Source organism: Ambystoma mexicanum, chromosome 6q (genome assembly GCF_040938575.1).
Source record: "Ambystoma mexicanum isolate Mex_15411 chromosome 6q, UKY_AmexF1_1, whole genome shotgun sequence".
NCBI lineage: Eukaryota > Metazoa > Chordata > Amphibia > Caudata > Ambystomatidae > Ambystoma > Ambystoma mexicanum.
The window spans coordinates 494,852,280-494,875,072 of record NC_090937.1 but is presented as its reverse complement, the minus strand read 5'-3'; positions in this window follow the sequence as shown (position 1 = coordinate 494,875,072).

The following is a 22,793-nucleotide window of genomic DNA, read 5'->3' as shown; positions in this document are numbered from 1 at the left end:
GAAAGCTTTGTAAATCGGGTATAAGGAGGCAGGTGCAAGTCCCAGATTCTCCAGGCCTTTCCAGATGCCCCTCAGCTTCAGGCCTTGTGAGTGAGGCATGAGGGAGTGAGTGCAAATGTCAGGTACTTGGGGGCATCTTTGGATTTGGCCCAGTGAGGATCTCCGTGACTCAGGCCCGCCAGGCTCCTGCATGTCTCTGAAAGCTCTTGGGAACGGGGTGGTGGGGCATCACACGCTCCAGGAGTTGTTGTAAGCTATTGGTTGCTCAATGGAATATTCTGGAGGCTTTGGTGTGATCTTAGAAACTCTAGGTGCAAACACCACAAGGTACTCAGGGGTTCTGAACCCCACTGCGAGATCCTGAAAAATCCTGGTGGTATACACAGGCTTCAGTGGGAAATACTCTACTGCAAGATTTTCGGGGTTCGGGATGTAAAATCCAGAATCACTCTCCTGTGCTGGGGTTGGCAGACGTTTTGTTCGAGCGTCAGATACTCTCACTGGAGTTTGGCTACATGTTCAAATGGTGATAAGAGGTGAATGGAGGACGGTTAGTTCTATTTCTCTGCTGCATTCAAATCTGTGGACTGGGTGTAAGAGAGCGCTGGTAACCGCCGTGAGTAACAGTGAGTTTGCTGAAGCCATGTGTCCAAGTGGACCCCCGTTTACACAGACTAGGTCTCCTGGACCCTACGCTAGGGGAAAGGAGTCGGGTATTGCGCTCAAATGGGTGATTCTCTGCCCCCTGTCTCAGTCTGCTTTCATGCCATAGGTACCAACACCTAAATTTGTGATCACTTCAAGGTTATTACAAAGCATCCAATGGTGTGGAGTGGTAGCCTGGAAATACCGCCAGGAATGTCAATTCTGCAGCTGTCAAACAATGTGTGGCTGGCTAAAAGATATAATGCAGCAGACTGAGGGACATGTACAAAGTTTGCATCAAAAAAAATGAAAGGAAGGCACAACAAGTCTGGGTTTAGAAATAATTGTAACAGCCCCACAGGGCACACTTTTTGGAGATGAATATGCCACTTCGTGTGAGCACTGTTATGCCCCTTTACTGTCTACATTCAGAAGAGCACATCTGATGTGGGTTGTGCGGCCTGTCACCGCCACACCATGCCGCGCGCCTACCCTTTCTCGTAGAGCTTCTCTGCAATGATGACTCTTCCAATTCTTTGCTGGTTTGTTCTTCTCCTCATATGAAGCCTACAGCCACGCTACCACTTCATCGGAGAGATTCTGCATTATGCGGCTTAGTATTCCTCATACAACAGTTTCCCCGCGCTGCTTGTCTTCTGAAACAGCGCCAAACATACACTTGGTGTGGAGATCATTGATGTGTCCATCACTTTACAATATAAAGCCAACGATTTCAAAAGAGGGCTTATTCTGTTCCCAGCCTGTGAAGGAGCGCTTACTATAGTGGTGTGTGCTCCCCGCAGCCTGCCATGAGCCGCCTCCGTATTCCACTTTATTCCCCGCGCCACCACATCCGGCGCTGCATCACAAACACTCCACCCAGGTACCTCCTGCTCTATGCAGCACTCACTGCGGGGCGCTGCCCGTCTGCAAAGGGGTTCCCCAGGCAGGAGCAGGTACTCATTATTGCAAGCAAACGCAATGATTACTCCGAGCATCGATACCGGTAATGAGCTACCGCTGATCCCATGATGGAGACGCGTCAATGCTGCCACGGTGCTCATGCAAGTGATGCAGTTCACATGCACTCAAAGGACAGAGAGCTTCCGTTACAAAATAATGAGCCAACCCTCTCAAGAAACATGGCCCCCTGCTTCTCTCCCATCTTCTTTCTGAAGACGGGAGAAGCTTTGGGCTTGGAAAATAGTTTTTAAATAACAGGTACGATAGGATCCAAAAATGTCTGGTCACAACTGGATATGTACTCACTTATGGCTCACTTCCCAGAAACCCTGCCCATATCTTGCCCAGCACTTTGGGATCATACCAATGGTAAAAAAAAAGGCGCTATACAAATGCCCACTAACATAACATACAGAGGTGTGGAGTGGTTGGCGCATGCCAGATGAGCTGGTAGAAGAGAAGCTCTGCCCCACCCTCCTTCTGCCACCTCTAAAATATCTCCCGATTTAGAGGTGGGTGGAGGAAGCAAGCGATGGGGTAGCAATGTTACCGGCCCCTCGCTTAAATCGAGAACGGCTCATCCAGAGGGGACTGAAGATGGGCCTGTCAAGGGGAAATGTAAAACACTCACGCGGCCAACTTCTCGTGTGCACTACAGCGATTCAATAGCGGGGTCATATCAAGTTATCAATAAAGGCAGCTCGCCCTTCACGTGGCCATCAACATACATGACAAATATAAGCTCCTGGAGAAAAAAACACTATTGTTCATATGTTGTGTTACCAAGAGCAGAAATGTCAAGTTGCATGTTACTAGCCAGGCATAAAAAGTTACTCGCCCCCTCAGTTCTCCACATGCACACATCACACCATTTCTTACTCACCTAAATCTATTATCACTTGCCAACGGCTAATGGAAAGTGCACAGTTCCAGGCCTGATTTTACGTTAATAAGCTTTTATATGCGACATATCACCACCATAGTATTATCAGAGCGCCTTGTCTCTGGAGTGAAGTAATATGCCCCCACCAGGTGCGTCAAGTCCTCAGTGTGCTGGGAGAAAGAAAATCAGCAAGGGGACTATAAGAGGATGGCACAGCGGCAAATAGATGCTACAGGGAGGGATAGATGCAGCAGGGGAAGAGTGGTTTCTGATAGCATGGGTGCCTATCAGTCCTGTTAGCTGGACGATGGTTCTGAAAAAGGGAGGAGGCAGTTGTGTCCTCAAGTGTTGTGATAATTGGGTTGCGCTTCCAAAGCATCTTTGGAGAATTCTAAGATACTGCACAAGGTACTTTTGGATGCTAAAGAGAGTGATGGAGCAATACTGAAAGTTTGGCGGCTTATTTTCCCGGGCATCTGTTCACTTTGGAACTCAGGTCAAACCCCAGAATGTTAATTATGTGACTGCCAAGCCTGAGCGCAGAGTGGAGTAGTCACTGTTGGACTGTGGTAATGTCCTTGGCAACATAGGGTAAGGGAATGGAGTTGTCAAACTGGTACTGTAAAATTAATTATACCTGGCTTTTAGATGCCAAAAAGGTGATTATTAAACATGTGTTGCATGTCATGTCATACTAGACGTTGAGATCAAGGTGAGACAAGGTGGAGCCTTACTTGAAAGTAGGCTAATAAAAGTATAGGAACACGCTACCGCATTTGGGCTAACCGTTCCTACGCATTTAAAAAAAATGGAAGAGGGTCTGATTATAGCATAGAACACAAGACCCCAGCATGCTCACGAGTTCCACAACCATATGATTCTACCCTTACATGCCTTGAGATAGCTCAGTGAGTTAAGCGTTTGCTCCTAGAATCTCTGTGCAACCTGCAGACAAAGGTTCCAATCCCAGAAGTGCAAACTCAGTCGTTGGTCCTTCTGAGGTCAATGCATTTTGTACCGTTCAGTTGTGCAGAAGTAGCAACTGTTATAAGCAAAGAGACAGTTCTGTTTGTAGTGTGTAATATATAAATAGTAAATATGATTTGTAGTATTACTAAGGCGTGCCTTGTGATGAGAGAGACTGATGACATGGGTTCTTTTATGTCACGCAAAATATCAGATGTTTTATTCTATGGGGCTTCCAAGTTTACATCTTCACGTTAAGCCTTGCAAGTAGCACAACAAAACCTGACTGCCTTCAATACCATTGGCAAAGAAGACCTCCTCAACATCTTTGCCATTTGCATGTGCATCAGCGGAACGTTCCTGAAATGTTTGCCTCCTACCTCTGCAATGAAAACCAACTCATCTAGACTGGCCCCAACCAAACACATTGCTGCCCAGTAATCTGCAGAGACAAGGCCCCATCCTGTCCGCTTCAACCTCCACAGAGAACCTCTGGGGGGGTTCCATTCCCAAAACAGATCGCAAGATACACCAATAAGCAGGGGAAACACAGCTGTATACAAAAGGTCAGTTACATCAACATCCATCAACTCATCCCTTATTGTAGTCAGGATTTCAAGCATCTACCTACAAGTCACCAATGCAGCTCTGACTGGCCCCCTACACCACATCTCAAGAAAGACCTGAAGCCCTACTCCTCAAATGTCATCTTGCCAATAGATCATCACTCCACTCAACCCGACTGCTCTGCCTCGGGAGCTCACCCCACTCACATGCTCCTCCTACCCGTTCCAGCTTCTGCTCTGGAGCGGGTAACAGGAGTTCAAGGCGCACATGTGCACGCCTTGCCAGCTCACCCGCCTCGACCATCTCTGCACCCTACATGGTTCAAAATTGAGCCAAGCTGGGAGCTATTTAGTTCCTGCTTGTAGCCTAAAATAGCCTAGTTAGCTTGACAGAAGGAGCTACCAGAGCTATTTTTGGCTCACCAAGCACACCTATGCAAATTTTACTGTGTGCATTTGGGACAATCTAAAAATAAACATTAGGACACATCTATACACCATTTAAGGCATAAGGATTCATAAATAATCGACACAATTATATGTTTGCATCTTTTGTGGTGGAAGTTACATTTGTGGAATGTTATGTAGAAGCTCCTTGTTCCCCAGAGGCAGCTCCTGGTCACTGGTTAATGCTGGATACCCAGGAGCTGCGTTTAGCTCCTGCTTATCCAATCTCAATATCGAGTCCCTGCCCTACCTGGAACGTTATGTACAAGCTCCTCGTTCCCCAGTGGTAGCTCCTGGTCACTGGCTAATGCTGGATACCCAGGAGCTGCGTTTAGCTCCTGCTTATCCAATCTCAATATCGAGCCCTGCCCTACCAGTAACTCCATGAGCGCATCCCCTGTGTACAACGCTCTGCTGCGTTCCAGCTAGGTTTGCCCTCCATAAAAGCTATCCATATATACATGCTTATCACCTAAATAACTAACTAAAGAATGTTTTATATAGCGCACACACACCCGAGGCCTCAGGGCGCTCACACTGACTCAATCTATGTTTCACTTTATTTTATGTTTCTGCTTTCCCACAAACTGGAAAATGATGGGTAAACGGTTTCAAATGTATCATGAGATCGGTCATAGCTTTGAATAACCTCCCGTACTATCCTTTTCAGCCCATCAGTGCTATTCCAGGAGGGGCTAATTGAAGGCGGGAACAACGCTTTTGTGCACGTAGTTTCGCATTTGTTCACTTAACACGTGCGACAAAGGTACGCAAAGGCTTCGGGTCTCACCTTCAGTCGGTGCATCCACATCCTCCTAGGTCCAGGAGAGGAGTGCTGCACCAGATAACACACTTGGAGAAAGGTCTCAGTACAGCCTCCCCAATCCTTTGTAGTGATGGGCACCAGCCTGGGCACATCTGTTTGGTCCTCCCACCAATGGCAGCAGGTCAGCCTGAACTATTAGGCCAGATCCATTCTGCACAGGACCACAGCCCCAGAAAAAGGTTTGGCCTTGTTGTGCCTCATCGGTGAGGTACAACCTGATTCGGTATGGTATCGCAAGTTATTTAACCACATCTGGCCATACCTCCCCCTCATGTGGGGAGACAAACTAAAGCCAGAAAAAGTCGGACATGGAATCAGTCATAATCTCTAGAACAGCAATGGGCAACCTTGCATGCCATCCTATACAAATCAGCCCTGGTCCCACTACAATTGGAAGCAGCCTGGATCAAAATTCTAGGCCACAAGCCCCAAACAGGTATGGATTGCGTGTGTTCCGATGCCCAGGGGACGTGGGCTAGTAGTTTGAGCTGAACTCTTCCCACTGGGGCAGGGTACAGATTCAAATGCATACGCTGGTCACTTTCTGTAACGGGGCAGACGTATTACAAAATTACGCTATGAAAGGCTGCCCAGAGCAATGCCAGTGGTTGTGTTTAATTCAAAGCCTTTCACCCATCACGTTTTATTTTTACTCCACTTTCTCCTCCGGAAATACCTTTCTCATTGATTAACACACAACATAGATCCTTTAACTCTAACTTGTAAGGTACCTTAGTTGCTTTACAGGTCCAGCATAGAGATCTGACTTCAAGCTCCGGGTCACACGTATGTATAATCGATTAGTTGCCAAAAAATGTCATCCTTTAGCAGCTGATAAAATGAGTAACACTGGGTTGGATCATGATTTCCTGGCTGGAGGTAAGTGGTGGCAAACAGAGCTGCTGGCAGATTCCCCAACACCCTGCCAGTCAGAAGCAGCACCCCCATGGCCTTGTGGGGGGGCATGGAAATGTTTGGCCGGGCGAGACTCAGGTCTAGCTAAAGTTCGCCATGCCCAATCCCAGGCACAAACGGGTTAGCAGATGGACTCCTTATCCAGTAAAGGCACCTGCCGTGCTAAACTTTGGAGCATCATGCATTTGAGGAGACAATCATGGCTCACAGGTGATGGCGCTATGAGCACGTTAGAGGACAGTTCATCCTAGGGTGTTCATATGTAATCAATATTATTTTCATGGATATAGAGTAAACATGTTGCTATTAGACCATATAAGAGTGAGATATTTTCTGTGCAGTGCATCCCCAATTGTGAGGAAGGGGTTCTAAGAACCAGCCCACTCAAAGGGTACATGTCTACACACATGTTTTATAAATATACAGAAGTGTACGGAGGGACAAAGTGAAGGTGGAAGCAGCTAGCGGTGAAACCCACTCGCTTGCGAGGAGGAACTTTCCTTTCGTTTGCAATGTTTTACTGGGGAACATTGTGGCGCTGGCACCCACTTTTAAAACAAATCCCGCTCTCCATGTGGAGCGCTGAGGAGTGAGCAGAGTGAAGCTGAAGGTAGTTAGCAGTGAAGCCAACTACCTTTTGTCGCGAAACTCTACTTTCGTTTGCAGTATTGTACTGGGGATCATTGTGACCATGGCACCAACTCTTACATCAAAACCTGCTCTCCCGTGAGGCGCGCTGCAGAGTGAGCAAAGCGAAGGTGAAGACAGTTAACGGTGAAGCCGACTAATTTGTGAGTAGGAACCTTCCTTTCGTTTGCAGGGTTGTACTGGGGAATCACTGCGACCGTGGCACCAACTTTTACATTAAAACCCGCTCTTCTACGCGGTGCGCCACGGAGTGAGGAGAGTGAAGGTGAAGGCAGTTAGCGGCAGTTGGGGGCTTCTGAGGCCGAATAGTGTCTGTGCTTAGTTGTTTACCGCAAGCTTGGTCCCACTTTCATTTATTCATGCACCTTATCATGCTAGCAATGTATGAATTATTCAGTAAGTTGGCCTCGGCCAATTGTTCCTGGTCTGTGGCAGACTCTATTGGGCATAAATACCAGTGATATCAGAGGACAGTGTCTTTACGGAAAATTCAGCAATGCCAGCCGACGTAGGTGCTACGGTAGAATTACCAAACGTTTCAGTCACGCAATTACAACAGCCATCTGGCCCACTGGTCCCCGCGCCTGACACATTAGAATCTGTTGTGTACTATCGCGACGATTCTCCTATTGAAGACTTGGCTTATAAGGGGGAAAGTCCAGCGCCCCCAGAGAGAAATCACCCAAAGACGCCAATAACTAAACAAAACGCACAGTTATCACAGATTTGTATCCAAAAGCAGGGTGCTAGTGAATATCGATCTCAACAGGAGAGCAATTATATCGGTGACCACAGCTTTTTAGAATTGGTCAAAGATAACAACAGCTCGAATCCTTTCCCCGGCATCAATGTCGATGCCTTCAGCAAACGTATGAATACTGGTGAAGCACAATCGGGAAACACCCTCATTTTTGACAAAGCATAATACAGAGGTGGAGATAGATGTGCTCTGATCTGTGATTTCTAGTTCTCCGAATCCTATGCAGCATAATCTAAGGGATATGGATAATAATATCAAACTGTCTTCCCCCACTATTGCCGCACTAAATATGATTCTGAGTTCCTTTGTCGCCCTCTATGATAACATCAAAATGGAAGTTAGATCACATGCACTCTCGCTGAGTGAAATAAAGATCAGGTTAGAAATGATCGATGCTTCTGTTAATTCCCGAAGACAAATTATCAAGAACGAAAAGGAAGATAAATGAAAATGTACACAAGTTTTACCTCAATTAGATTCTTCCATAACTGATGGTGGCAGGAGGAATGAAGGTGTGGTCCAGGGGGAACCACAGCAAGTTAATCAGCCTCTTATTGCTGTACCCCAAAAAGCAATTAAGAAATCCAAACACGGAAAACAAGCAAATAACAATAAGTGCTCCTCAAAACAATTTCTAGGAAACTTGCATATGTATGAAGAAGCCGCTGCTAAAAAAAGGAGAATAAAAGGCCACCTGTAAATCAGGATCCCTTTGCTCAGGTCACTCAGTGGAAATCCCAGAAGTGCCCAATAAGGACCTTCAGCGGAATAAACCAGAAGCAGTACAAACGGTCTCTGAGAAGATTCAAGCACACTGCTCTAATGATGTTTGTACGCATTAAAAAAAAGAACTGCAAGTCCCTGAAATAACAACAACTTTCTATAAGAAAGATGGGGATCAGGCTACTCAAACGCAATTAGATCCGGTGCCCCAACCCAACACAGCCCCTGGTCTTACTTGCCCATTCTTTAAGGAAAAGCATACATCTACGGAAAGTAAAAGCCATGTTCTCTGCAGAAACACAAACCAAGGAGGGCAAAGCTGCAGGAGCAGCAGTGATGGATGGCGAAACTATCAAAACCTATGGGCCCCTGCAAATTACTATGAAGCAGGGCCAAAGGCAATGGGTTGGCTCGAACAGTTCCCATTGATGGAGTTCCTATTTGGTTTGAATCATAGGATCACCCTAAATCGTCAAAATGTACTTGGTCTTCTTCACGAGATACCACATTAACACCTTTAAACATCGGTGGATAATGACCAGGTGTATTTCCTTGAGGATGAAAGAACTTGACAATAAAGTCAAGAATGTTATGAATATGCTCTTTGCTGAAATTGACACTCTACGCCAAATGGGCTCTGATATCGCTTTGTTTGAAGATTCGAAATACCAAAAAGGAAAGGCCAATAAAACCACTTGAGTGTGCTGGGACAGAGGAGGTTTTGGTAAACTACTGAAAGTGAAAATTAGGGGTGGTACTTTTGATGGCAGAATGGTAGAATTATTAGAGAAATGTAACTGCCTAGACAACTAATATGAAGACTGGTCCTGGTTGCCACATACACCTGCCCAACATTTTAGGAAGCTTGGGGAAATGGGCACAAGCCTTTAGCATGAAAAATGTCACAGAAGATATAAAAGTCCTCCCGTGGAACTCGAGAGGATTCAACAGTTTAATAATGAGGGCATGTCAGCAATTTATAATAGACATAGGGTGATCTTCTAACAGGAAACCTGGCTGACAACACCTACATTCTTTCTTGGATATGTGGTAATTCAACAAGGTGCTACTTCCTCACAGGGAGGCAGACCACCGGGTGGGCTTACCATAGCAGTTAAATCCAATATTCTAACCACATCTGAGATTTGTTCAAACACCTATTACGGTATCCTGGCATCCAAGTGCACCTTCAAGGGAGTCACTAAAGATATAATCATTTTGTTTGATGTCTCTTTATTGGAACCCACCGCATAGTCCATTAGCAGAATTTGTAGCATAATTTAATGAAGCGCTGACCTCTTACAGGCACAGATGGTAATCTCGACAATGTAGGCAGAGATGTTAACTCGGATTGTTGTTACACTGCGGGCAAATGTGATTCCTGCAAGTCAAGCAGTAAGAGTATTCAGTGTGGTAAGACTTTGAGATGCGCCTTTGTTGATTGAACCTGCATGTGGTGAATGGTAGTGTGGAGGGGGATATACCAGCTGCACCCAAATGGACAAATAGCACTGATACAACCTGTATTGATTATGTTTTACTGTCTTCTGAGTTGTTTGACAGTCGTAAAAAATGGTCAGTACTAGATCCGGTGACTAGTGCCCATAAGGCACGTAATGCTTTCTTCTCTATATGTGAGGAATTTGACCATCCGCACGGTGGGTGTTAGCTCATCTGGGCTTTTTTAGACATTTTATATGAAATTGAATGGTGATAGATCAACCTCTGGAAGAAGTGTGGGGCTAACGTAGACCTGTATACTCTGGGTGGACACAGCCTGCAGGTGCAGTCCTCGCTATCATATTTAGTTGGGATCTGACAGGTGGAGTACACAATGCATTTCAGAAGGGGAGGGCCAAATCCTTCCTCCTGCCATGGCCAGTCTAATTAACTATCAAAGGCTCCATGGTTGTGCCCTGTCAGTTTGTTTATCCTCTGCAGATGGTGGCAGCAATTAAAAACGTTAACATACTAATAGAGTATACTTCAAAGAGGACCACATGGGGCATGGCTGCAGAAGCAAAAACAAAGGACACAGAAAACCCCAACACCTGTTTCATATGCACTGGGTCAACCTGAAGCCAGCCCCCAGCTCCCAGTATCAAGGGCAGTGACCTGTCATGTCTGGGACTATGTATTTACAGTAGTCACCCCCGCAGGGGGACCCCATTCAGAAGGTTCAAGTGTGTCGATTTATGCAGCTTCAAGGGAGACCTGCCACTTTAGTCAGGAACCACAGACAGCTCAATTACCCAGAGAGACCCCTTGATTCACAACAGACAGGAAGATGGGTGTGACTTAGTATTATATGTTTTCACCCCTTTACCCTTTCTGTTGCAGAGCACTCTGGTTATGACCTCACGCATACAGGAGATTGTTGGTAGGGACCCAGGATTGATTAATTAAGGTAGGATTAGCCTACACCAGTCACTGTGGCCCATTTGGCTTTATAAGAGGGCTGAGCCCATCTTTTGGGCACATCACCTGAAGACTTGGCAAGGAGTAACAAGAAAAACTACTTTGGACCCTGGCTGAAGGTACTGTCTGCCTTAAAGCATTTGCCAGTGAAGGAAAGCCATGGGTTCCCAAGAAGGAAGCAAGATCCCTCTCCTAAACATCTCACAGGGAACAGAGGGAGATACTGAATCCAGAGGACCCTCCAGCAGCTCCAGAACCGGTACCCAGCCAGCACAGAGCATGCCCTGCTAGGCTCTGCAAGCAAGCTTCCTAGGTGGGAAATGCCAGAGAGTCTCTGAACTAAACCAAGGACAAGGCCGGTGCCTGCAATACTCTCCTCAACCTTGGGCCATCCACCTTAAAGGATGACACAAGACAAGTGAAGAAGCTAGGAGAAGTGTGTGGACAAGCATCAACCAGCGTCCACCTTAAAGGACATTTTCGAGCCAGTCGAGCCCTTTGAGCTGCAACCGACTGCACCGCTGACTGTTGTCACGCTGTAGTCGCTCACACCATCCGAGACACCTCGACCAGTGCTTCAGACCCGAAAACTAGCACTGAGACAACGATTCCTGACCCCGAGCCGCCGTATAGGGCAGCCTGCAGCCTTCCGTCCAGCCTCACTCGCTGAATGGCTTGCCGCCTGATACCCACAGCTGTCTTTCACCTTGAACTCACAGGAGCTGCAAAGCACCCTGAAACTGACTCGACCCTGTTGAGCACCAAGAACTTTTACAAGCACAAGGTACATTGTAGTTCTGTCCCCCCTAGTCCTTCTCCGAAGGCCCCTAGTGACATTTTACTACCCATTTCTCCCTTTGTGTTCAAAACAGGTATCCTTGAACTATTGCGATTAATTACTTTACCAACTCCCCTCCTGTCCGGATCCAGAGTGCATCCATTTTCCTTCTCGAAACTGTCTGTCCTCTGAATTCCTTTACAGGGTTGGTTGTATTTTGTAGTGTGCTAGAACTGTCTGTTGTGATAATAATAAAGTTGATATTTTCATACAACCTTGACTGGACAGTCCCTTTCATCATTGGGTAATAATTGTATTTTCGCTGTGTTGCAACTAATCAATGATCCATTACCTTGCAGAGATAAGCCTGCTGTTCCGTCCACGTTACCAAAATTGGACAAGGAGGTTTATAATTTGCTTATGTTTCCAATCTGTTCGGATCCCTTCTGGTGTACTAGAGGTGTGGGCTGATTGATGGTTTAGAAACCGATATTCGTCCCTGGACCATTGGTGCCCCGGAAGTTGATTCATCCCACTATAGACAAAGGCCATAATATAGCAAGACAATTTAATAATCTAGTAGTGCAAGCTGGCAGGACTAGAATAGCCATGAGGATTTTTAACACAGATGCATTCAATGACAGATTGGGATATACTTATGAACATATGCAACTAGAAAGAAAAATCTGATGATTACTTCAGACAGATTTCTAAAGTTACTTATAGGCCACATTTATACAGTAGGGAAGCAAATTAATTATCGGAGACATCACTTAAAACGAAGCTTATGCCAACTGCAAACAATCAATATTATACCATCTGACAAGAACAAGAAAATATGCGAACTTCATCAGTCATATAATAACTGGCATAGGGGATATCAATATCATCTGATGCAAAAAGACAGTGAATACATGTTACAAGAGTCACTAGGAAGAGTGCTCGGATTTTTGGGACATCTTAAATGTACTTTTGGCAGCAAATGATGACCTACAGTGAAATCCGGTCTCTGAGGAGTCCTGGAGATCCCACTTTTCTAACTATATGAGACAAGTAACATTATCACCCAGATTCTCTTGAAAAAAGATAACAATTGATATTGAGCAAATAGAAAATTATATTAAAAGGTAATCCAATTCTAGAGCCACAGAGCCTAACTACCTTAGTAATTATATATTTAAAGCTAATTCTGCATCATGCTAAGGATCCCTTATTGTTCCCATCTTTAAAAAAGGCAATCGATTCAATCCATCTCGTTATCGAACAAAGCAGAAAGTAATATATTTGCCTCTTTTGTATTAAGGGATTTAGAAAAGTGGATCGATGAAAAGAACATATTATCTAAATACCAAACTGGATTTCGAAGGGGGATGGGAACTCTGGTGGAAGGATTCCTGATGAGCTGTCTAGAGGAAAAGACATGGGAGAAGGGGAACCCCATGGTGTACGCAGCAGCCATTGATTTCTCCCAGGCTTTTGGCACAGTTAACCATAGCCTTCTATGGGAGAAGCTAAGAAAATGGCATATTCCTGAACATCTCTTGGCTATTCTTATAAACCTGCATGAAGGTATTTAAGTTCGAATGAATAGGCAGGGAAGCCTTTTGAGCAAGATCGATGTCCACAGAGGCCTGCAGCAAGGCTGTGTCTTGGATCCCTGCCTATTCAATCTATACCTTGCAGACCTAGGAGACACTCTGCCGGTGGAGGGCTTTGTGTCACCACGAATTGGGACTTTACCCATCAGTGGCTGTCTTGCGGGGATGATTTAATCCTCCTGGATAATACCCAGAGAGGTCTGCAATGCTTAATAAGAGCAATTCAAAACTGTGCGCAGGCGAATGAGCTAAAGAAGAATCCAAGGAAGAGCACTAGCATCAGATTCACTGCCTACACCAAAAAGCCCTATGGTTATACTTGTCATTCAGATAGAACACCTATTACCCCTTCTGAACAGAATATCTACGTGGGCTTTGTACTAGACCTAACACCGTCTCAAGCTCTCTGGTTGAGCAGATTGCTGACCAAAGCCACCCAATTAGCTGTGCAAATGAGGAGGATTGTGTAAAATATTGTAGATTTACATTGACTCCATTCATTGAGTTCTACAAAGCAAAAGTACTTCCCTCATTGCGGTATGGTCAGGAGGTGTTCATTATATCAGATTTTATAAACTGGAACATAATAGAGTCTGTGATTTGGAAAAAAGCCCTCAATTTACCAAAGTGATTACCCATCATGGAATTGAGCTATGAATTGGGCATTGTATCTATGAGGGGTTGTCTAGACTGAAGAGTGCTGACTTTCTACAAAAATACAAAAACATTGTGACCTCATGTGATGAGTCCTGATATGTTCACATTAAAGGAGAGCACCAGGAAATGGCCACTGGTCACATCATTCACTTTCTTTATCAAGCAGAATATACTTCAAAGCATTTAGATTGCACAAAGGAAGTGCTATGTGAAAATCCCCTCAGGATAAAAAGCTTTTTCTTTCAAAATGATTGGATTGGCACGATTGAATTAATGCATAAACTGAAGGTTCATTCGCGTTTGTCTCCCCTGGAAAAACCCTTGGCAGTAGAGCCAAGATATTTGAGCACATTTCCGAATTCGTTTTACAGAAATCAATTTCTTCGACACCAAATAAACTTAATTCCAACAAAGCAGACACAAAATATACGAGATCCATCCAAAACTACATTGGGATTATGTTAAATATGTGACAATGGCTCCAGCGCTCAGACTCTGAAGCATTTATTGATTGGCGGCAGGGCCCTACAGGAACTACAAATAAGATTATTTGGTCGTTTTGTTTCAAATGAGAATTGGATCTGCACTGAGGATTTTTGGTTAAGAATGTCTAGTGGAGACAAAACTCATTTAATAATTGCAGTTTTAATATTCCTGAAGAACTTGAATATGGTCTAACTCTATCTCACACTGATTACATCCTTGCACTAGATAATAGAATTAAACTCACTTGTATAGCCTATCTTAAGATGTAATATAGAGCCATAGAAGCTGTAGGATTTACGGTTATAGGCCAAATGGTCGAATCTAAAAGGTCGACAGGTCAAATGGTCGACACTAGAGGGTCGACAGGTCAAATGATCGAATATTTTTTTTTAACTTTTTTGTTGCTAAAACCCACTTTTTTCCCTAAACGAAAACCAAAAAATATATATATAATTAAAAAGAAATTCGATCATTTGACCTGTCGACCAATTTGAGTCGACCATTTGACCTGTCGACCTTTTAGATTCGACCATTTGACTAGACACTAGGATTTACTTATATGTATTTTAATAGACATTTTAAAGAAATTTTTACCCTTCAAATCCATCTCTGCAACTAATGATTTTGTGATTCTTAAACTTTGTATTTAATGATTGTTTGGTTTGAATATGTGTATGGTTGCTTGTCTAACCAAATCACATTAATAAAAAAAATATATATATAAATATATACAGAAATAAAGTTCTCAGGTTATCCCGGGTCAGAGTTGAAATGGTCAGCAAGTTCTATTTTCCCACCATTAATGTAGATCTACCATAATGTGGTAATGGTTGCCTAAAAGGCAAGACCAGCTGAACACACCATATTCGTCCTCCGTCCACCTGAGATGGCTTTCATCTTTCTCGTGGGTTGTAAATGTGTGCAAAAGACACGTGTTCTTAGGCATTGTTAGACAGAGGCATGTATGTGGTTGTGTGCATGATGGAAATGCCAATTTCAGTGCCCTAAAAAACCTAAATGTTATGGTGCTTTTTTAAGATGTGCATTTAAGTCTATTGTTTTATAAACTTGTAGCACTCAGATTGAGCAAACAGAGATTTACAGTAATGATTATCAGCATCCTTCTGCTCTGGTGCAGCTTCCTCCAAATGCAGGAACTATTGGGGGTGTCCTGTCCGCATTCACAGCCTGCCGTTGGCTGTGCTGCACCTCCCAATGCCCCCTCATTTCCTCCTCACTTGCCGCCTTGTGCCTTGGTGTTCCTGCCCTCTGTGGCTTCCATTAGCCGGACACTCCTCTTTCTTCCTAGCTCAGCCATTAGCAAGGAACCTCACTCCTCAGAGCCTCGCCCTCCCTAACCTTCTCTGCATAACCTCATCACCCGATCACAGGCCACACACTGCACATCTCTCTTTCGGTCATGTGCGCTGAAAACATGGCTCACGCACACCCTCACTTTGCTTTGCCTATTGCTTTCTACCCAATGTTATTCCCCATTCAGTACCTGCAACAGGTGCTAATGGTGATAATGCCATTCCAGGTGGGCTGTAATGTCGTGATAATGGCCCACTGCCCAAAATGTAACTTTTGGATCGCTCAGGTCATTACTTCGGGACAGAGGGCCGATGCATTACTGCCACATTAGCGCCCTCTGTAGAAAGTTCGGATAGGCTTGGCCAAACAGAAGTGAGAGTTTCAGAGAGATTACCAGCACGATGTGTATTTGTGTTTGCATCTGGGCGCTGGTGTTAAATGACTACCAACGAGCTGAGTGATATAACCGTTATATTAATTGAAAAAGAAAGATTTTCAATCGCTTTCTGAACTATGAATCAATTGCGCTAAGGTCGGCCGGAAGCAGATTCCAAGCACATGGGCCTGCAACCAAAAAACATATGTACCCCTATAAACAAATTTAGAGGGGGGAACCACCAGAATGTTTTTGCTCATAGAGCGGAGAAAACATTTTGGCTGATACCATACCATTTTTGATGCAAGATAGTGGGGATTAAGGTCATGGAGGCACTTAAAAACGAAAGGGGTTTCAAGTGAACCCACTGCTGCACTGGTAACCAATGGAGACTCCTCAGAAACTGTGAAATAGAGGAACCCATAGGCAGGCAAAAAGGAAGCCTCATGGCCGCACTCTGTGTGACCTGAAGTCGCTACATTTGGTAAACTGGAAGAGCATCACAATAGTCTACTTTGTCACTGGCCAAGGCCCCGATAACAACCGGTTGATCTCTTTCAGAAATGAGAGGAAAAAGAGGCTTCAAAAGTTTGAGATAATTATAAACACCTTTAACGGTTTCACTGACCTGCAAATGACCACTCAGATTTGCTTCAAATAAGCCCGCTATTGCCAGTAGGTGACCCAAATGCACTCCTGTGGAGAAAACTCTCCTAATAAGCTTTCTTTGCTAATATATTCACTCATAAACTACGTATTGAAGTAAGTAAATAAAAATGGAAATACTTTGCAGACCATTCAAATTGCAGGCTCAAAGTCTTTTCTAACACAAACAATGTTTATAATTATATGCATTTCAAACAAGATTCACCTATCTCTGAGGTGTAATTGATAATTTACAAAAACATAATCTTTGATTTCTTGAACTCAATATCCTTAAGTGTTACCACATCACACTTAATTCTTAATCATCACAATATCAACAAACACTGAACATATTTCTTGTCAACAAAGAACAGTCTGACAATGTACATTCAGACACATAGACAGTATTGCCAACACGTTTCGGATAGGTTTCCATCTTCAGGGCCTGTACAGTGTTCTTATAAATTGGTATTTCTTTGATTAACCTTCCCATTGCAGGCAAATCACTCTTGTTTGTAGAACCTTTGTAGCCTTACTGGACCTCAACGGTCTAACTCACAGTTTGTTAATGTCTTCTCCCAGCACTCAAAGAGACTTCATCCGATACAGAATTTCATCTGCATTCAAACAGGAACCCTTCAGAATGACACACATCTTCTGTTAAACTCAGATTTGCTTGCCGTGTGTAACCCATATTTTTCACTTTAGCAGTGAAAGTGGTTGGAGCACTGAAGAGTGCAGGACAGGAGACCTGAGGCTGAATATTAACTTGTTTTTCCTTAAATCCAAGCCCCATAATCTCAGTTTTTGATGGATTTAACTGAAGTTCATTGATCAATATCCAGTTCTGTATCTTGCTTGCACAAGCCAATACTATATCAACTGCTTCTGAAGGTTGCTCTGATCGAACATATATTTGGGAATCATCGGCATAAGAATGATATTGCAGGTCAAATTCGTAAAATAGCTAAGCAAGGACGAATGTAGATATTAAATAGGAACGGGGATAAAGAAGTTCCCTGGGGCACACCGCACTTCACCAGTACAGGGCTAGAGCAGAATGAGCCAAATTTTACTTGCTGGTACGACTGTGTAGAAATAATGTACACCATCTCAAGGACTCTTCAGAAACCTGTGCCACTGTCAACAATCTTGAGAGAAGAATCTAAAATCAACAGTGTCAAAGGCTGCTGATAAGTCTAACATGATTAACATGCTGATATCACCTTCATCGGCAGCCTTCAAAATGTCATCCCAAACAACGATTAACGCAGTATCATTACCAAGTTCTGGTATAAAACCGGACTGGTATAAATCTAGAATCCGCTGATTTTCCAAATAGATTCCAAATAGCCCTGGAGTTGCATAGTAACAATTTTCTCCAAGATCTTTGTGGGCCAACGGGAGTCCTAGGCCGATAATTAGATAGCAAATCTAATGTAGTCTTCTTTAGCAGCAGAGTGAGGTGTGATTTTTTAAATCCATTGGGATGCATCCCTGAACCAGGGAGCCATTCATAAAGTCAGTCATCACGTTGCTTAACACAGAAGCATGTTGCTTAGCCAAGTACGCTAGAATAGGATCGTAGTTAAAAAGTTTAGGTTTGAGCTTAGAAATAAGATTAAGAACAACCTCTTGGCTAACAGGTGAAAATTGAAAACAGGAAGGTATAGGGTCAATTACAATTCTTGCATACATATCCGGCATCGATACACACTTGTTAGTCAGCCTTATATGCTCAAACATCCTTGTGATGCCTGGCTGGCTCAAACAGAACATCCTTTCCTGTCTCCACCTCAACTGCGCTCCACCTTCTCCTGCAGGGGCTGCTCCCCAATTAAATATGCGTGTCGTCCAGCCTCCCGTCATTTCTTGCTCATCTGCAGCAAGCAGATTGGACGCACCCTCTGTCAGCACCTCCTTGCGTGTGATGGCTCAGCACATGCCGTCACTTGGTGCACTGCACGGTTACAGAGTCCCCTATTGGACTGGGTACGACAACAAAAGTTTTTCTTTTTTTTTTCAGCAGCAAGAAGCACTGACTCTCATGGGGGCTAAAGGTCTTTGCACCCACAGGGGGTGGAATTACTGGGCATTAAGCATTAGGTGTTCAAGCCCTCCTTCGCTCAGGGCATTAATTAGGCCTGTCTGGACACACACTTACAGGGAATTCCACTCCCCTGCCCCCGCAGGGTTTTAGGATTAAATATTGATAAGGTCTGTTCTGGGTGAAATAAGTGAACTGAGCCGCACGTGGGTATAGTAGGAGTTTACTAGGTTGACATAGAAGGTAAGTTCACATGAAGCAAGTAGGTTAGGTATATAAGCAGGGAGAGACATCCACCGGCCCCCTCATCCTTTAGGTTTCAGGCCCCAACTGACATTGTGGAACATACAGGCATACTTCACTCATAACATTCCACACCAACATTCTGTCAGGGACTCAAGCATACAGACCAATCAAACACGAAGCAAAACACAGACATAACAAATATCACCAGAGGCCTTGGCTATTTGCCTGTAGGAAATTGCCTCGTCTTGCACAATAACAGGGAACCCAGTGTGATGCCGTAACCTTTCTACCAGCCAGAACAATTGCCAGAGACTCTGCCCTTTCTGCTCAGCCTAGATTTACAGAGTGACACTGCTACTGCCCAGTAATAAGAGCCACCTCTGACCTTTCAAACTCGTTGTAATGAAAAAAGCCATCCCTAAGACTGGAGGTAGCTACAGAGCATCTGATTACCTTGAGCACCCGCGAGTACAGACATCTGGTAGTGATGACTGGAATGGTGTTGAGTGCGCTGCCCCGTCCCAGATTAGTAATTATGTCGCCCCACCACCCCCCTCACGCTGCGTAGGTCCTATCTCACAAACTGTTGATAGGGCTTCCCTGCGCTTGCACATCGCGGCGAGGGGCTAGTCTGCCCTCACACGCATGCTTCCAGTGCCTCCCAAGAAAGACAATTTTCAAAATGGCGGATGTACCTTCCTGCAGCCTTCCAAGCAGCTCATTCGAAAAGATTAACAAAAAAGAACAACTATGCGTAGTAATTATGTGAAAGAGCTCGAGGGTACACAACAGAATGTGAGGTCATGAGGTAATCAGAATATACTGTGAGCTTGGCCATTTTCATCACAACCACAGCACTAAGCCACTAACAAAAGGCTGTGCTGCCTCTGAGTCAAAAGTGTTGTGTGTGTGCTGAAGCAATGAGCAATAGATTGATATCACACATGAAAGCAGCGAGCCGTATCCCTTACTCAGTAGAGCTGTAGCCTACATATGCCAGCACTTCCTTTCCACAGTAGTTCTGTGTGCCTAGTGCCTACATTTGAAAATCAAAAGCCCTAAGATGTATGCCCCGCCCATAGCCACAAGGCTCCGCCCACGTGCCCCACCCACATATTAACAGAAAGCAAAACAAAATGTTGAATATATGTGCTAAATAAATAAAACAAGCCAACTACATGTTTGTAGTCCGTTTCTCAGTGGCATTGCTTACTGTTTTGCTGCTCAGTTCTCTGCCAGTAGATTTGACTTTGCAAAACCTGCCGTGGACACTTACTGCACTGTGGTGGCACCTCCACAATAAACTGTGCATACTTGCAACATTACCACTGCCTTAGATAAGCACGGGTTCACAGAGGACGAGCACATGCCTGAAACACCATTTCTAATTACACCCCCCACCCCATAAAAACAACCATCATGTTTTAGGTAATAAAACTATGGCAATCTCTGGGGCAAGACGAACTAAGGTTTCAGTGTTTCCGAGCGACTTGTTAACATAAACAGAATGAGTTGACACTTGGGTTTTTTTGAAAAACAATTATTTTTTGGACTTGTTACAACTGAGGCTGCACAGTTTTGGCTCACCTTGGCATAAGCCTTCCACCAGCTAATTTAAGCCGCGCTGGCCTGATCCGAAAGCCTGCCTGGAGGAAGCTGCAGTCCGAAGACGCGCCGTAGCGTCAGAGTCAATACAACGCAAGCGACTGTCTCATATAAGGAGTCTGGGAGGCCAAATTCACGCCATTAAACGCCCACCCACGTCTCCACGCGATTGGCTACCAGTAGCTGTCCTTTTTAGCCAATCGGCTGCAGGCATGAACATAGCCACAACAACTCTGGGCCTGCGGCTGAAAACCGGAGATGCCACTCTGTTCCCTGGATACCCGGTGCGCAATAAATCGTCCTATCCACTCCCAGAATCCCTGGGTGTCTTCCTATCACTTCAGTTTTTCCCCTTAACTCTGATGGCCTCGTTAAGAGTATGGTGCTAATAGTAAAACATGTGGTATTCCAAATGAGCACATATTTGAGGAGTTTGGAAGTCTGTAGAAACCCTTCTAGTTGATCCAGGAGAGTAGACCCTGCCAGATTTCTACCAGGGTTGTCTAAATATCTGAGGTGAGCTCCTCCTTGCTTCGCCCACTTTCCATGGGGATAGTGATGGGTATGATTTGGGTTTTAGGGGTTATACTCCCCAAAAAAGAAGCAACTCTCTCGCTGAGGCTTTGAAGATTTCTGTATGGTGCCCTCAACTTTTATATAGCTTTGGCAGAATTCCAGACAGAATATCAATAAGCATTGGCAGTGCCAATAGTTTTGCCTTTTGCGTAGACATGGGGAAAGGCCTTTGTTTGGTGGTATTAACTGGCCATCGATGGTAGCATCTGAAAATGGTGCAAGTACCTGGGCATATAACAGCAGGGCCTGGCAATTGTGTAATACACAGGCCAAAAGTGATGGCTTCGCCAACGCTTGCTTTTAACAGGGCTTCAGTGAGGGACATGCATAGTGCTCATAAATCGAATGGATGAAGGCAGGCCTGGTTAACCCTGAAGAGCCTCAACAGCTCCAATGAAATCATTAACTCTCAGAAGACCACTTTGAAAAAACAGTGGCAGGCACTTCCAACACAATGTTTGATGGTAAGGCTTGTTAAAGTTAGCTCGAAGCGATCCCAGGAGGATGTGTTTTTTGGCGGGGAGGTTCATAAAGTGGGTGGGAATGGCCATAGGGATGAGCATGGCCATTGGCCGTTAATGTGTGGGTAGATAATCAAACAACACCTACAAGCTATGTGTCCCTCCTCATATGCCATTTCTCCCCTTTTATACTCTAATTAAATAGTTTTGGCTTACAGTCAGTGAATTAGCTACACCTAATAACAAAAACTAAAACTCTCACAGGGAGACAGCGATGTGTCGGAACCCGAATGGTGAAGAAGAGGAGATCAAAGACAGAGATAGAAAAATGTAAATTTAAGATAACAAAACAATGAACTAAAGGGTAGAGTGATGCAGAAGCAATGAAAGAGAGGGTGAAGAAAAAGAAACTGAAAAAAGAAAGGTGGGGCAATGAACAATAAAAGGTAAGTAAAAGAGAGGCATAGAGAAGAAACAAACAGAAAATGAAAATAAAAGAGATTTCAGGAAAGCGGATGAAAGAAAGAAAGAAAGAAAGAAAGAAAGAAAGAAAGAAAGAAAGAAAGAAAGAAAGAAAGAAAGAAAGAAACCCCATGATGTTAAATCCTTCCTAAATGAAAGGTGGTCAGGGATGGTGTAGGAAGAATGCGAAAGACGGTCTATAACTTAGGCGCTAGCACAGAAAAGGCAGAGTGGCCTTTCTTCTTAATCCAAAATTCAGGACGTTGGAGTATTAAGGCAGAGGAAGAGAGCAGCAATGAGGGGAAAGGACATCCTATTCCATGGAAGACTCTGTGTGATCCAAGTACTAACTTCTGAAAGAAGCAAACTGCCATATCGACATCCAATGAAAGGCCGGTAGCGGCGGTGTCACGTGGTCAGATTGACGTGCATGCATAAGAAGGCGGGAGATGCGTTCTGCAGAATTTGAAAGCTCGTGGTCAAGATATGGGGGTTGCTTGGACGAGGTTAAGGCTATAACTAGAAGGTTACGAGACTAAGAGAAAAGAGGTTAGACTTCACGCAGAACGTGTAGGTGGTAAAAAGGGGGCATAGCATATGAGTCAATCTGGGGAATGCGTTGCCCATGTAACAGGAGAGGCCCACGCGCCCATTACTGGTGGTCATTCCAGTTCCAGCCTCTCTCCACCTGCAATGAAGAGCTCTGTGGTATCAGAGTTCCGGCAATCACGCGAGAACAGGATTTGAGTGCCATCATCATAAGAGAAGAGGCATAGGCGAAG